The 15206-nt window shown below is 41.4% G+C and overlaps 1 long non-coding RNA gene across 1 annotated transcript in view; it reads left to right on the top strand.

Moving 5' to 3' along the window:
• Positions 1 to 15206, top strand: part of LOC109154482 — a 68714-nt gene that overhangs the window by 20844 nt on the left and 32664 nt on the right. Inside the window, exon 2 of the long non-coding RNA XR_002049715.1 lies at positions 8834 to 8838. This is a non-coding gene — a long non-coding RNA (uncharacterized LOC109154482). The remainder of the gene's footprint in view (positions 1 to 8833; positions 8839 to 15206) is intronic.

Here is a 15206-nt window from a genome sequence, read left to right on the forward strand (position 1 = left end):
GCTGGTCTCGGTCGGTATTCAATCGCGTACTGGGTCAACATTAGCGCCCACTTGACTAGGCGACTGGATGATGAAGCAGTTCGGAGGACTGGCCCGATCGGTTGATCGGTCAACACGCAAATTGCTCGACCTTGGAAATAGGGAGCCAACTTCTTCGCGGCAATGTATAAGGCGTAGACGACCTTCTCTAACCGGGAGTACCGGAGCTCGGGACCATGTAGTGCGTGGCTTACATAGTACACCGGTCGCTGGACCCCTTCCGGATCGGTTCGGCACAATACTGCGCTTACTGCACGATCGGAAACGGCGAGGTACACGTCTAGCTCTTCTCCGAGCTCGGGCTTTGAGAGCACGATCGGAGACATGAGATACTCTTTCAGCTCATCAAAAGCCACTCGGCATTCTTCATCCCAGACGAATCCATTAACTTTTCGCAATACCTTGAAGAAAGGTAAAGCGCGCTCGGCTAACTTAGAGAGGAACCGGCTGAGAGCTGCTAACCGACCGGTCAATTGCTGGACCTCCCGAACGGTTGAAGGTGGTTGCATGTCTAGAATCGCTTTTACTTTGGCCGGGTTGGGCTCGATTCCCCTCTTGGTCATCATATAGCCGAGGAACTTGCTGGTCTGAACTGAAAATGTGCACTTGGTCGGGTTCAGCCGCAACTGGTACTTCCTCATGATCTGGAAGCACTCCCGAAGGTCCCGAGTGTGGTCGGATCGGTCCCGACTCTTGACCAGCATATCATCAATGTAAGCTTCCATCGTTCGGCCCAGCAGATCGGCGAAGAGCATATTGACCATTCTCTGGTAGGTCGCTCCCGCGTTATGGAGGCCGAACGGCATCACTTGGTAGCAATACAGCCCATCCGGGGTCACAAAGGCTGTCTTGCTCTCATCTTCATGGTGCATCATGATTTGATGATAACCCTTGAATGCATCCATGAAACTCATCAACTCGGCCCCGGCCGTCTCGTCGACCATCTGGTGGATACTCGGTAGAGGATACGGGTCGAGCGGACAGGCCTTATTGAGGTCGGTAAAATCGATGCACACCCTCCAAGCTGGGGGCTTAGGAACAAGGACAATGTTGGCCACCCACTCGGGATAGATCACCGGTCGGATGTGCTCGATCGCCGCCATCTTTTTAACTTCTTCCCTGACGAACTCGCGACGATCGGAAGAAAGGTGCCGGGTCTTCTGTACGACCGGCTTTGCTTCGGGATCGACGGCTAGCTTGTGATAAATTACCGATCGATCGATCCCGGGCATGTCTTCGGGCCCCCATGCAAAGATGTCGGCATACTCCCGGAGTATGGCCAAGATTTCCGCTCGGAGCTCGGGGGTGAGGGCCCGGCCAATCTCAATCTTCCTGTCCGGTCGGTCCTCGGACAGGGGAACTTCCTCTATCTCCTCGGAAAGCTCAGGTTGTTCCTTCCGATCCTTAGCCTCTTCCTAAGCTATGGTGTTCACCCGGGAAGACGGACCAGAATCGCGTCTATTGACCGCTCGGGTGTAACACTTCCGGGCGGATTGGACGTCGCCGCGGACTACGCCGACCCCATTAGGGGTGGGGAATTTCATGCACAGGTGGGGCATAGAAATTATCCCACCGATCTTCATAATGGCGGGTCGGCCCAAGATAATGTTGTGGACGCAATGGAGGTTGACCACAACGAATTCTAGCTCCGTCTTGATCGACTTTGGGGCTGTGCCGATCTCAACCGGGAGCGTTATCTTTCCCTCGGGGTAAACAAGAGCCCCGGTAAAACCTGACAGTGGTACACCGACCGGAGTCAGCTCCTTCCTGTCAAGTCCAAGTTTCTCGAACACGTCCAAATAAAGGACGTTCACACTGCTGCCAGTGTCCACCATAACCCTCTGGACATCCTTCCCTTTGACATCAATCGTGACCACGAGCGCCTCCATGCCATGGTCACCGCTGCTGGGTTGATCTTCGAGGGTGAAGGTTATGGGCTCCATCTTTTGCCTCTTCCCGGTCTCCCGGGAATCCACTATGGCGGCCGGGCAATTACTCCGCGGTTGGGAAGCGTCTTCCAATCCACCGAAAATGACGTGGATGGTCGGCTTTCCTGATGGTCGGCTGCTAGACGGAGGGTCAGGGTCCCGTCGGTCATCACGACGATCGTCTCTTCGATCGTCTCTTCGGTCCTGACCTGACCGATCGGAGCGTCCATCATGATCAGAGCGATCAGAGCGGTGATGGGAACGCCGGTGATCTCTCCGATCGGTATTCCTCTTGTTGTCCTCTCTCTTCCCCACACACTTGTCCAACTTCCCAAGATTGAGCAAATCCTCCAACAGTTGGCGCAAGTGGGTACACTCCTCTGTGTCATGCCCGGCACATCGATGGTAAGCGCAATGCTTACTCTTGTCGGGGCCGTCTCGATCGGGATGGGGGAGTTTGATGAGATTGCAGGACTGAGTGTACTGCATGGCCTCCGCTGCGGATCGGTTCAAGGCCGTAAACTCACCAGGCCTGGTGCGGGATCGGGGATGGTCATCACCCGATCGGTGTTCCGCCTGGCCGGCCGGTTTACGGGACGAAGACCCGACCTCCTGCGAGCGCTTTACGGCATTTGCCTCGCCGGCGTTGGCATAATCTGTGACCCTCCGAAGGGCCTCCTCGTACGTGGCCGGGGGGGGGGGGGTGTAGAATGAAATCCTGATACAAATAGCCCGCCCGGAGGGAGATGTGAAGCATGTGGGTGGCGGTCGCATCATCCATGGGCTCGACCTCCCCGACCGCCGCCTTCCATTTGATAAGGAAGTCGGTCAAGCTTTCCCCTTCAAGCTGCTTGGCCTTCTCCAAGTACATATAGGGCTTCTTCACCACCTTGGAGGTGATGAATTTTCTCACGAACTTGATCGCCAAGGCATCAAATTTGTCGATCGAGCCCGGCTGCAACGTTCGGAACCATTCCGTCGCTCGGCCAGTAAGCGTGGAATAAAAAGCCCTACACATCACGGCGTCTGATACGCCCTTCAACATCATATTGCCGTAGAAATCATTAACATGGACCTCAGGGTCCGTCCGGCCATCGTAGCTTTTCTCCTCGGAAACCTTCAAATCAAGCCTGCCGGTTCGGGTCTTGGGGCCCCAAACGTTGTCGCAGCTCCGGTCGGAGACGATCAAAAGCTATCGCTCGGGTAACTTCTTCGGGGTCCTCCGCTCGGGCAGGAACCTCCTGTGCTTGCTGGGCCTGCCGTGGTGCCTCCATCGCATCAGCACCCCCCGACCCCAACCGCGAACGAGCCGAGCGTCGAGCCCGGGAAGCGGGCTGATGCTGCGGCTCTACATGAGTGGCCGAGTATACTGGAGGGGCGGCGGCTGGAGCCGTGTACGCAGGCGTGAAAGGTGGATAGCCAACCGGGGGCGTGTAATACATCGGTTGGCCTGGCCAATACCCGTACGGTTGTGGCGGGACCGGGTATGGATACTGGCCGGGATACATCATTGGCTGTTGTGGATATTGCTGACCGGGTGTCTGAAATCCCGGTTGTATGTAGTTCACCGGCTGTTGGGCGGCCGGATATGTGTTGGATGGATGCGGTGGTGAGAGATTGAGATTTAGGTCCACCGTCTGACCTTGCTGTTGGGTGGCGTGGTGGTCGGATGAGCTCGCTGCATCCGCTTGGTCGTCAGCGAAGTTGTTGTATGCCCACGGATACATCGTTGCAGAGAGACCGGGTGCTCATCAAGACGTTGGCTTTCTCGCACGGTTCCCCACAGACGGCGCCAAAATGATACTGCTAATTACTACGCAAGCAATAATTAAACAAACCCGAGACCAATTAAAGCAAGTAAATATCTTTATTGATCACGGTGAAGGTCCTAAGTACAATCTACTTGGTTGTTCTGAGTACTGACTGACTGCGGTCGGGATTCTCTAACAACAACCTATCGATCGTCCAAAAGTCCCCCACACTGTAGCTACTGTGGGTATTTATAGCCGCTTCGCCGGAGACAAAAATCCGGTCGTTCGGCATGCTCTCCACGTAGCCACTACGTGTCATCCTCCCGGGTGCCCTGTCTGTCGTCGTAAAGAGCCGCCACGTGTCCTTTGTCAGCTCTCTCGCCAAAGGGCCACCGCTCGGTGGTCGACACTGTCGCTCGGGCAACTCCCGGTCGGAGCCCGACCGGGTTCTTCACAAGAAGCCCGACCTGTTACCTGCAAAGAGAAGAAGAAAAAGACAAAGGCACACCAGTCGGGGTAAAATTATGTCGGTCGGGATATTCCCTACCAATAACAATTTATAGTAAAATTACAAGCTAGGAGTTGTTCGTACAAATCTTGGGATTTAATTTTTTTTTTTGATCAAAAAAACCAACCTCAATATATTAAGATAGTGAAAGTTCAAACACAAAATGCAGAAATAAACCGGGGGACAGAGCAAAAAACTCTCCCTAGTCTCCAACTCTCCATGCACTATGTGCTATACATGACACAGTTGAACATGATGAGTATATAGATCAATGCTACTCCAAAGAGGTATATTAAATTATATTTTCACACACACACACACACACACACACACACACACGCACACACACACGCACACACACACACACATATATATATATATATATATATATATATATATATATATATATATATATATATATATATATATATATATATATATATATATATTCTCTTTAAAAAAATTTATAATAAAAAAAATTAAATTGATATATCAAATGAATGCCATATTTGAATAAAAGTTTACATGGAAAATTTGTCATCGTCAACCATTTTTTTTGGGTGAGAGGGAGGGGATACCCAATGAACAAACTATTGTTTAATTTGTTAAACAACGTATGAGCTCTCCCAACCTCCAGGTAGTCTAAGATGCTCTCCGGGGGCTTGAAGTAATCCATCCATTCGCATCGGTTTTTGACAGTTTCCTTTGCAAGCTTAACACATTTCTCCCCGCGAGGGGTGTACTCACATGTGATTTCCTATTCCTTTTGAAGCTAGGCTTTGCATTCTTTTACTAAACTCGCACAAGGGCCTTGCAGGAGATGACCATTGTTGATTCACTCAATTACTTGGTTCAAATAACGTAAAATCCTTAGTTTGCTTCTCTATTTTGGTCTTGGATCCACTTGACCTTCATTTTCTAATCCCATGATTCCTTGCCAAACACTTTGTTGCAGCACCATCTCCAGATCCACCATACTGTGTATGCAAAGGTTTCTCCACAACTCTCCACTTTCGTTCCATTTACTTTACCTGCCACATTACTCGTTAGCCAACTATGAAAATATTTTGAAAAAAATTCAAACTTGGCCCGGTGGGGAAATAATACTTCCCAAATATCCGCAACCTCCTTGCAATAACGTACGCAGTGATCCGCGTCCTCTCTCTGGCTGTTGTAGCTCGGGCATCGTGGATCCATGGTGAAGCCTCGTTAGTTTCTCTCCAAGTTTGTCATAATTTTCTTGTGTTTGAGAGTCCAAATGAACATGGCGATTTTGTTTGGAACTTTAAGCTTCCAAACATCCTCCCATTTATCATTGGCTATATCCAACTTGGCGGTGCATGTTGTTTTATACACAGACGAGACTGAGAAAATGCCATTACTCTCCAAGCTCCAATAGATGTCACCATTTTGGTCTCCTTCGTTTTCATCTTCACTCTCCACATAGACAAGGCTTCCACGTCTTGCGGGCACTTCCATGTAGTAGAATTCCTTTAGCTTCACAAACTCCTTTCCATAGATTTGAACCAACTTTGTGCCAATTAATCTCATGAATATTGGCTTTCCCATGCATATATTTATCTGTCAGCACCCTTGCCCAAATAGATCCTTTATCCTTGATTATGCGCCATTCAATTTTTGTCAAGAAAGCCCGGTTCATGTCATCATCAACAATTAATAAGTAAGATTAGGACTCAATTACACTTTTAATTACACTTTTTAAAGTGTTTAAGTCTATGAAACTTGTTTGAGTGTTTGAATATTATTTGATCTTTTTCTAAAGGCGGAAGTGTCAAATAGGCTCATCTACTACTGCGAAGTGCTCAATTCTCACTACGAACTAAATTAAGTGTCAGGCCCATCTACCAGCTAAATTTGTTTTATTCAATCATTATTGTGTGGACCATATTTTGTATACTGTAAAATAATGTACATTCAATACAAAAATAATGTACATTCAGTACAAAAATAATGTATATTGTATTAAGGGGATGCACATTATTTTTGTACTGATTGTACGTTATATTGTATAATGTACATTCAGTACAAAAATAATATACATTTAATATATTAAAAATGTATTTTTTGTAATAGTTCATGTAACATTGTGTGGACAATAATTTGCCTGTTTGATTTGGCTTTTATTGCATTGCTAACCAGTTGCCTATTTAATTATTAAAAATATATATAATAAAAAATAAAAAATAAAAATTTCAGCCATCGGCTATTCAGCAAGGCTGTCCATGGCCGTTTGGAACGAAGGCGGCGGCCAGTTTGAGGTCCATATCTAGACCTCATGTTCCGGCTGTCCTCGTATGGCTGTGTGTGAAATACGCAGGGTTTTTCAAGGTTCTGGGGAAGGGCGTGCTTCCTAGCAATCAGCCCGTTGTGGTAAAGGCTAAGCTCGTTTCGAAGATTGAAGATCAAGGAGGCCGTTCGCGCTGTTCTTCTCACCGCCTAAGGTTCTTCTTTCACTCATTTTGCAGTTTTGGAATCTGAACATTTATGATATGAACTTGTGGTTTATTTTCGTTATAAGTGGATTGCCTTGTGGAATTCAAAATGGTATCAATTTTGCAGCTCTATCATATTAGTAGTCTATGTAGGATAAGAATATTAATGATTTCAACAAACAAACAAACCAACAAAAAAAAAAAAAAAAGGCAACCGGTTAGAAACCTGCAAAAAAAGCCAATCGAACAAATTTAGTTGGTAGATGGGCCTATTTGACACATAATTTAGTTCGTGGTGGGAATTAAGCACTTCGCAGTAGTAGATAGGCCTATTTGACACTTCTGCCAATTGTTATGCCATGGAACCGTGTTCACCATCACCGTGTTCACCATGGATGGTGAACACGGTTCAATACGACGACGTTTTATTAGTGTGGGAGTAACGGTGCCCGTTAGTGGCACCGTTATCTCCCACCAATCACGTTTTTTTTTTTTAAAAAATTAAACGCGCGATTATAGCTTTCCATTTTCTCACTCCCGGTTTCACTTCTTCTTCATGCAACCTTCTTCCACCATTCTCTCTGCTCTCTGCTCTCTCTGCATCTTCGCAATCGCAATTTCCTCCGATCATTCTCGAAGTCTCTGTTCAACACTCATTCTCTCTACTCTCGAACTCCATTTCCCCATTCTCGCATTCCTCGAACAACACTTCGCGTCTTACGTCGTTATCAAAAGAGACAATCTCTCCATCACTCATTCTCAAAAGTTGCTTCACTTATCTTACAGGTATTATGTACCTGATGTGTTTATAATTTAGGGTTTTTGTATTCTATACAAATTTTGAAATTTATAAATGGGGTTTTGAATGTAGTGTTATGAACTTATGAATGTATATCTGTAACATTGTGTATATGTAGATTAACCATTATGAATATGAAACTCTATGATTGATTTTTAGTTTGTGAATATATGGTTTTAAGATTATGTATGTATAGTTATAACATTATGAAATTGATTCTTAGATTGTTTTTACTGCTGTTTATTCACTATATATGCAACTTTGAATGTCCATAATGTCACAACTGTTATTGATACTCTGTTTCTCTTATGAATTTTCTGTTATGCAATTATGTATTTTCTGTGTGAGATTATGAATTTTCTCATATAAGATTATGTATTTTCTATTGTGTGTTTATGAAATTATAGTTTTGAGATTATGAACTTTCTGATATGGGATTATGTATTTTCTGTGTGAGATTATGAATTTTCTATTGTGAGTTTATAAAATTACAGTTTTGAGATTATGAATTTTCTGTTATGCAATTATGTATTTTCTGTGTGAGATTATGAATTTTATGTTATGATATTATGAATTATGTGTGACTGTTATTGATGGACAATATATTCTTTTCTGTAGAGCATGACTGGATTTATTCGGCATTCCCCATCCCCCCTCTACTGAAATAAAGAATATATTTCCATCAAACTCATGTCAGTTTTTGCTATATTATATGTTGTATATGAATTAATTGCTTTCTAATGTTTTTAATAACAGCAATGGACTCTGCTCCGCGCAAAAGAACACGTGCACAAACAAGGGCAATCTTGAGCTCTCAAGCTGCGGAGGCATCACAACCCTCACAACCACCGCGCGAGGAACAGAACACTGTGGTCAAATCTAAAACAAAAACCAAGAGACAAAAAACAACACGCGCCATACTGGATTCGCAATCAGCTGAACTATCCCAACAGCAGCTTGAGGAGCTGCTCCATAATGAAGTAATAAGAGAGAAAAGATCAAAAAAAAAATGATAAGCAAAAGGGCAAAGCAGCCATTGTCCCAGATAATGATGCGAAGGAAGGTGAACAGGAAGATAATGATGCGGAAGGGAGTGTTACTCCCTACTTCAGCACGCGAATGGGGCCAAAGACCATGTTCAAGCTTGTACAGAAACTAACGCCAGAACAAAAACAAGATGTGCATGATATTGGATTTGGATCCCTGTTGAATCTTCAGTTGTGCATGAATGAGTCACTTAGTGCAGTATCTGCTTAACAACTTTGAGCTTTACCAAACACATTTCAAATTGGAGAATGATAAGCTCACTGTTGAAGAAGAGGACATAGAGTACACTCTTGGCAATCCACGGGGAGAAAAGGTGGTTGTTGAGAGCCCAAAGTATGACGAACAAGGAAGACCAGAGTACAGAGCTCTGTTACAAAGATGGAGGACAAGGTGGAATATTACAATTGGTTCCCCAATCACAACCAAAATGGGGGATGTGATTGTTAACAAAGGAGATTATGGTGATGAATTTAAAGGGGACTTCATGGTCTTGACTGTTTCATGCATGATGCGAGGGTTTCAGACACGCAGCTGCAACCATAGAATACTCAACTCCTTGGTTAATGTTCATGAAATAAAGGAATACAACTGGTGTAGCTACACCTACAACTCTCTTATCAAGTCCATTGAGAAGTACAAGAAAAAAAGTAAAGGCTTTTTTACTGGACCGATGACATTCATACTGGTAAATTCTAGTTATACATCAAACGTCTTTATTGAATTCATTGTCTTTGTGTGATTATCTGACTTTCAACACAATGTTATAATATTACACATATATAATTCTGAAATTGTAAACATAGGGTTATTGAGATTATGAGATTATGCATTTTCTGTTAACAGATTATGAATTTTCTGTTAACAGATTATGAATTTTCTATTAACAGATTATGAATTTTCTATCATGCTATTATGAATTTGCATTTATGGATTTATGAATTTTCTACTAAGATATTATGAATTTTCAGTTATGATATTATGAATATAGTGTTCATATGGATTTATGAATTTTCTACTATGATATTATGAATTTTCTGTTATTTAATTATGAATTTTGTGTTAGGAGATTATGAATTTACAGTTATAGAATTATGATTATAACTTTTTTTTTTCCTTTTTATTGAAAATTGTAGCTATTCTACTTTGATCGGGTCCAATTCAAAGGGATGAGAGTTGAGAGAACATACCCAAGCATAACCGCATGGACAAAAAAGCTTGCAGGACAAAGAGTTTCTGCAGAAAGAAGGTCAGGTAGATATGGGAAAGGGAAAGTTATCTCGCGTGTTGCAAAGCCTACTGCTGATTGTACCACTCACGCTATTGCTTCTACTTCAAACCAACCTACTGCTCCTGATGCTCATCAGACGGTCCCAAAAGTCTCTGTGCCACCATCCAGTGTTGACAGAGTTACACAAGTGCTACGGCGGCTGGTCCCAAAAGTCTCTGTGCCACCATCCAGTGTTGACAGAGTTACACAAGTGCTACGGCGGCTTACTGCTGATGTCTTGGAGTTTGGAGAGGCAATGGCTGAAGTTGTCAAACAAAATGCACCTGTGGAGGTTATGAAGAACGCCTTTTATGACATTTCTACCATGATTACCGTGGCTAGTACGATGGACAGACCACCAACCCCAACCTCCTCTCAACTTGATGACATCTTCTTTGGCCAGGAGTCTTTCACAGAGGCAGTTGATGCTTTGGTTGAAGCATTTCAAAAGACCAACAGGCAAATGGACTTTGAACCTACATCATTTGATTTGGGAATTTCTTATACCCCGGCACCATTGGTTGAATAACCACAAGAGCAGTGCACGTTGGATGAACAGCAATTGGATGCCCTCGTTCAAAACATTGTGGAAGATACTCCTGCTGCTTCAACATCTGAAAACCAAGAAAGAACTCCATTGATTAGGGTGCCATTCTCCAAAGATGTCCCTGGTGCTGCTGATGCTGCTACACCTGCTGCTGACCTTGATGATGTTGATAGGTAAACTAATGCAGTTACGAAATTGTGAATTTTATGTTATGTTATTAAGAATTATGAATTTTCTTATATGATATTATGAATTTTCTATTATGAATTTACAGTTTTGAGATTATGATTTTTCTGTTATGCAATTATGAATTTTCTGTATGAGATTATGAATTTTATGTTATGAGATTATGAATTATGTGTAATTGTTATTGATCGACAATATATTCTTCTTCTGTAGAGCATGGTTGGATTTATTTGGCATTCCCCATCCCCCCTCTACTTAAATAAAGAATATATTTCCATCAAACTCATTTCTGTTATTATATTATTCACTATCTATGCAGCTTTGAATGTCCATAATGTCACAACTGTTATTAATACTCTGTTTCTCTTATGACCTTTCTGATATGAGATTATGAATTTTCTTCTGTGAGATTATGAATTTTCTCATATGATATTATGAATTTTCTATTGTGAGTTTATGAAATTACAGTTTTGAGATTATGAATTTTCTGTTATGCAATTATGTATTTTCTGTTATGCAATTATGTATTTACAGTTATCCAATTATGAATTTTCTGATATGAGATTATGCAATTATGATAATGTTAACTAGCTTCATGCATTTTGTGTAAACACACAGTGCATTTCTGGATAGCGAATCCGATGTTGAAGATGTCACTATCCGAAAGAGGCCAATCAGAAAATTTAAAAACATCCCACTGAATTTGAGGTCACCTTTCTGGATAAAAAATGCACCATTTTTTCATAATGCTAGTGTCACAGAGAAGGCCATATCAAACTATGCCTTCATGGATGCTTCTCCAAATCATCCAATAGAGTATGTTTGAATCTGACTATTTAATAAACTTTTTATTACCATGAATATTTAACATTTATAAACATGTATTAATTTGTTTACTTATTTATCTAACTTTTTTGGTGTTGTAGTGAAACGCTATTTAGCTTTGATGATTTCTCTATGACACAGGGAGATTTCCACACACTAAGCACCGATGAAATTTTTAGCACCTTCATTGATGTATGGGCGTTGAGGCTTACATTCCTCAACACAAAACGCGCATTGGGGAAGCCAAAATGCATTTATTTTAGCACATTAGTACATGTAAGTTCAAACCAAAAAATTTTACAATTTGGAACTATGAATGTATGACTCTATAATTCTGTACAACTTATCATTAATACGTGTTTTTTTCTCCTTAGCTAACTTGACCCGACTGAACAATGGATGAAGGATCTTCCACTTCAAAAGCGGAAGGAAAATTTCAATGAGCGGTTACAATATGAAATTGCCAAATTTGGAAATCTTGACATCAATGATGCTGATTTGGTAATCTATAATTACCCATGTTCAACTTTTATTTATTAATGGCATTTTTTTTTCTCTATTCTAACTTCTTCTTCTTTTGACATTAGATATTTTTCCCCGTGCTTCGACACGGACACTACTTTGTTGTGTGCATTAACACCATTGCAAAAAATGTTGAAATCATAGACAACAAATCCCTGCCTACTGGTGTTACAGAAATTGACAAATATCAAAATTGCCCCAGTCTACTGGTAACTTAACAATAAACTTGAACTTCTAATCATTTGTTATACATTTGCTATAAATCATTATGACACTAGTTTGATTTTTGTCCAGATGACTACTTTAAAGGAATACTTGACTGTAGAGAAATCACCCCTATTACGTAAGATACAAAAGCTTCCTGTAGAATACTTGGCCATTGTTAGGAATAAAGTGTAATGGTTTTGATATGCCAAATATGTATTTGTAGATCCCCCAATTTTATTTCTATAGGTCTAGTAGAGTCTTAGAACATGATCGGGAAATTATTTAAGATTGGAAAAGAGAAACACAGAGGAAGATGCATGAAAATAGAAGAAGAAGAAGAAGATATAAAGCCTAAAATCAAGAATTTGTCTGGAGAAAATGACAAACAGAAGAAGAAGATGAATGATATGAAATCAAGTCGCTACTACTCAAAGAAATATCCCAGAAGAATTTTCGTGAAAGAAAATTAAGATTGGAAAATTGCATGAATTTGACTTAGAGATCAAGCATCTATGGAAAGAAAGGAGTACATCAAAGATGATTGGAGATTTAACCAATAAGCTGTATGGATGAAGTGGAAGATGTTTGATATGTTATATGAAATGGCTCAAGTTCAAAACTCACCATCAACAATTTTACAAGGTCAGAGAAATTGGAAATGGGAGCTAGTTAGTTTCACAAGGGAATCAATTCAAGTTGGGAGCAGTGAAGAGCAAGTGGGAGCCAATTGAGATTGTAAAATGTGGAGATTGTAGTATGGGATGCCATTTCAAAATGGAGACCAATTAAAATCAAAATGGAGACCAATTAAAATCAATAATTGAAATTGGGAGCCAATTAATAGAGCCAGTAGCATTCAAAAGGGATGGGAAATTGGGATCAAAATGGGGAGATTGTAGTATGGGATGGGGATGCAGTTTCAAAATGGGGACCAATGGGGACCAATTAAAATCAATAATTGAAATTGGGAGCCAATTGAGATTGTAGTATGGGATGCAGTTTCAAAATGGGGACCTTAATAGAGCTAATAGCATTAAAAAAAATCAATAAAAAAAATCAATAATTGAAATTGGGATTAAAATCAATAATTGAAATTGGGATTGAAATTGGGAGCCAATTGAGATTGTAGTATGGGATGCAGTTTCAAAATGGGGACCTTAATAGAGCTAATAGCATTAAAAAAAATCAATAATTGAAATTGGGATTGAAATTGGGATTAAAATCAATAATTGAAATTGGGGACCTTAATAGAGCTAATAGCATTAAAAAAAATCAATAATTGAAATTGGGATTGAAATTGGGATTAAAATCAATAATTGAAATTGGGAGCCAATTGAGATTGTAGTATGGGATGCAGTTGGGATTGAAATTGGGAGCCAATTGAGATTGTAGTATGGGATGCAGTTTCAATTAAAAGAAGACAGGGAATCAATTCTGGGAGCCAATGTAAAATTGAAATTGGGAGCCAATTGAGAGAATCAGTTTCAAAATGGGGACCAATTAAAATCAATTCAAGTTGGGAGCCAATGTAAAATTGAAATTGAAATTGGGAGCCAATTGAGATTGTAGTATGGGATGCCATTTCAAAATGGGGGACCAATTAAAATCAATTCAAGTTGGGAGCCAATGTAAAATTGAAATTGAAATTGGGAGCCAATTGAGATTGTAGTATGGGATGCAGTTTCAAAATGGGGACCAATTAAAAGAAGACATTGAGGAGCAATTGAATTGAGATGAAATTCAATACTAGGAGAAGTCTGGGAGCCAATTTCGAAGTCAAGGTCAACATAATTCAGAATTGGAAGTATTGGAAGTAATTGAAGCACCAGGAGAAGTTTGGGAGTCAATTGCAAGTCAAGGTCAACATAATTCAGAATTGGAAGGGAGCCAATTGCAAGTCAAAGTCAATTGGGAGCCAATTACAATGGAGAAATTCAAATTGGGTGCCAATTACAAGTCAATTGAAATTGGGTGTCAATTACAAAGGAGAAATTCAAATTGGGAGGAAGTTCAAAGGCAGTTTGAAGTCTGAGAACACCCAGACGTGTTTGAAGTCTGAGAACACCCAGACGTGAGAATGAAGAAGATGAAGAAAAACTTACAGTGAAGAGTTTCTCACAAGGAAAATTACTAGTCTAACTAGTATGGGATTAAATTGAAGAATATTTTTAAATCCCAAAGATACAAGGACCACTTCAGAGCTGATCAGAGAAGTGATTCTACACCAAAACAGAGACCCAGATATTTCCACTCAACGTAAAACCAGAGGAATATCAGATGAAGTTTGGAAACTCATTTACATGGAGATGAAGCTCTAACAACGGCTACCTTATCTCTTCTGACAACTTTGCCAGAAGATAAGATAAGATCTCTGACAAAAGATACAAGAATTCAAAAATGAGATCGTCTCTTTCCAACGGGCAGATTCTCATTACCAGCTATAAAATGATGAAGATATGAAGACTTGAAGAACACAGAGCAAGACACACGAAATAGAGCATAAGAGAGCAATAGAGCAAAAATCTCATTTGGTACAGAGCATACCAAAAATCTTCAAGTGAGAAGTGAGAAAAGAAAAAAAACTCAGAGAGCTTCAAGAGAAAAATATTCTGAGAGTTCTTAAACAGAGCAAAACAGAGCATAAAAATCAAGTGCTTTACTTGATATACTCAAAGAGAGAAAACACTCAGAGCTATCAAGAGAAATCATTCCAGAGTGTTTCATCTTCATCAAAGAGACATGCGCATCATTGAAGATCATCTACAGAGTCTCAGAAGTTGGAAGCAAGACAACACTTGTTTTGGAGCAAAACAAGAGAAGGGAGGAAAGTAGCACGGAGCTGTGAAATCCTGGATTGTCACACGGAGCTGTGAGATCCGAAGCAGCAGTGTCGGAGGACTGGGCGTGATTAGTGCGGGCTTTGTGATCAAAGCACTAGATCACGGGATACGTTTCTACCGGAGTGTGGAAGACGGGGGGAAAGTAACGCGAAGTCGTGAAATCCTGGGATAGTAGCGCGGCGACGTGAAACCCGAAGCAGCAGTGTGGTGTCACTGGGCGTGATTAGTGCGGGCTTTGTGATCAAAGCACTAGATCACGGAAATTCATTGTATCTTGGAACCAAGAA

This window comes from Ipomoea nil, unplaced genomic scaffold, assembly GCF_001879475.1.
Source record: "Ipomoea nil cultivar Tokyo-kokei standard unplaced genomic scaffold, Asagao_1.1 scaffold2647, whole genome shotgun sequence".
Taxonomy (NCBI): domain Eukaryota; kingdom Viridiplantae; phylum Streptophyta; class Magnoliopsida; order Solanales; family Convolvulaceae; genus Ipomoea; species Ipomoea nil.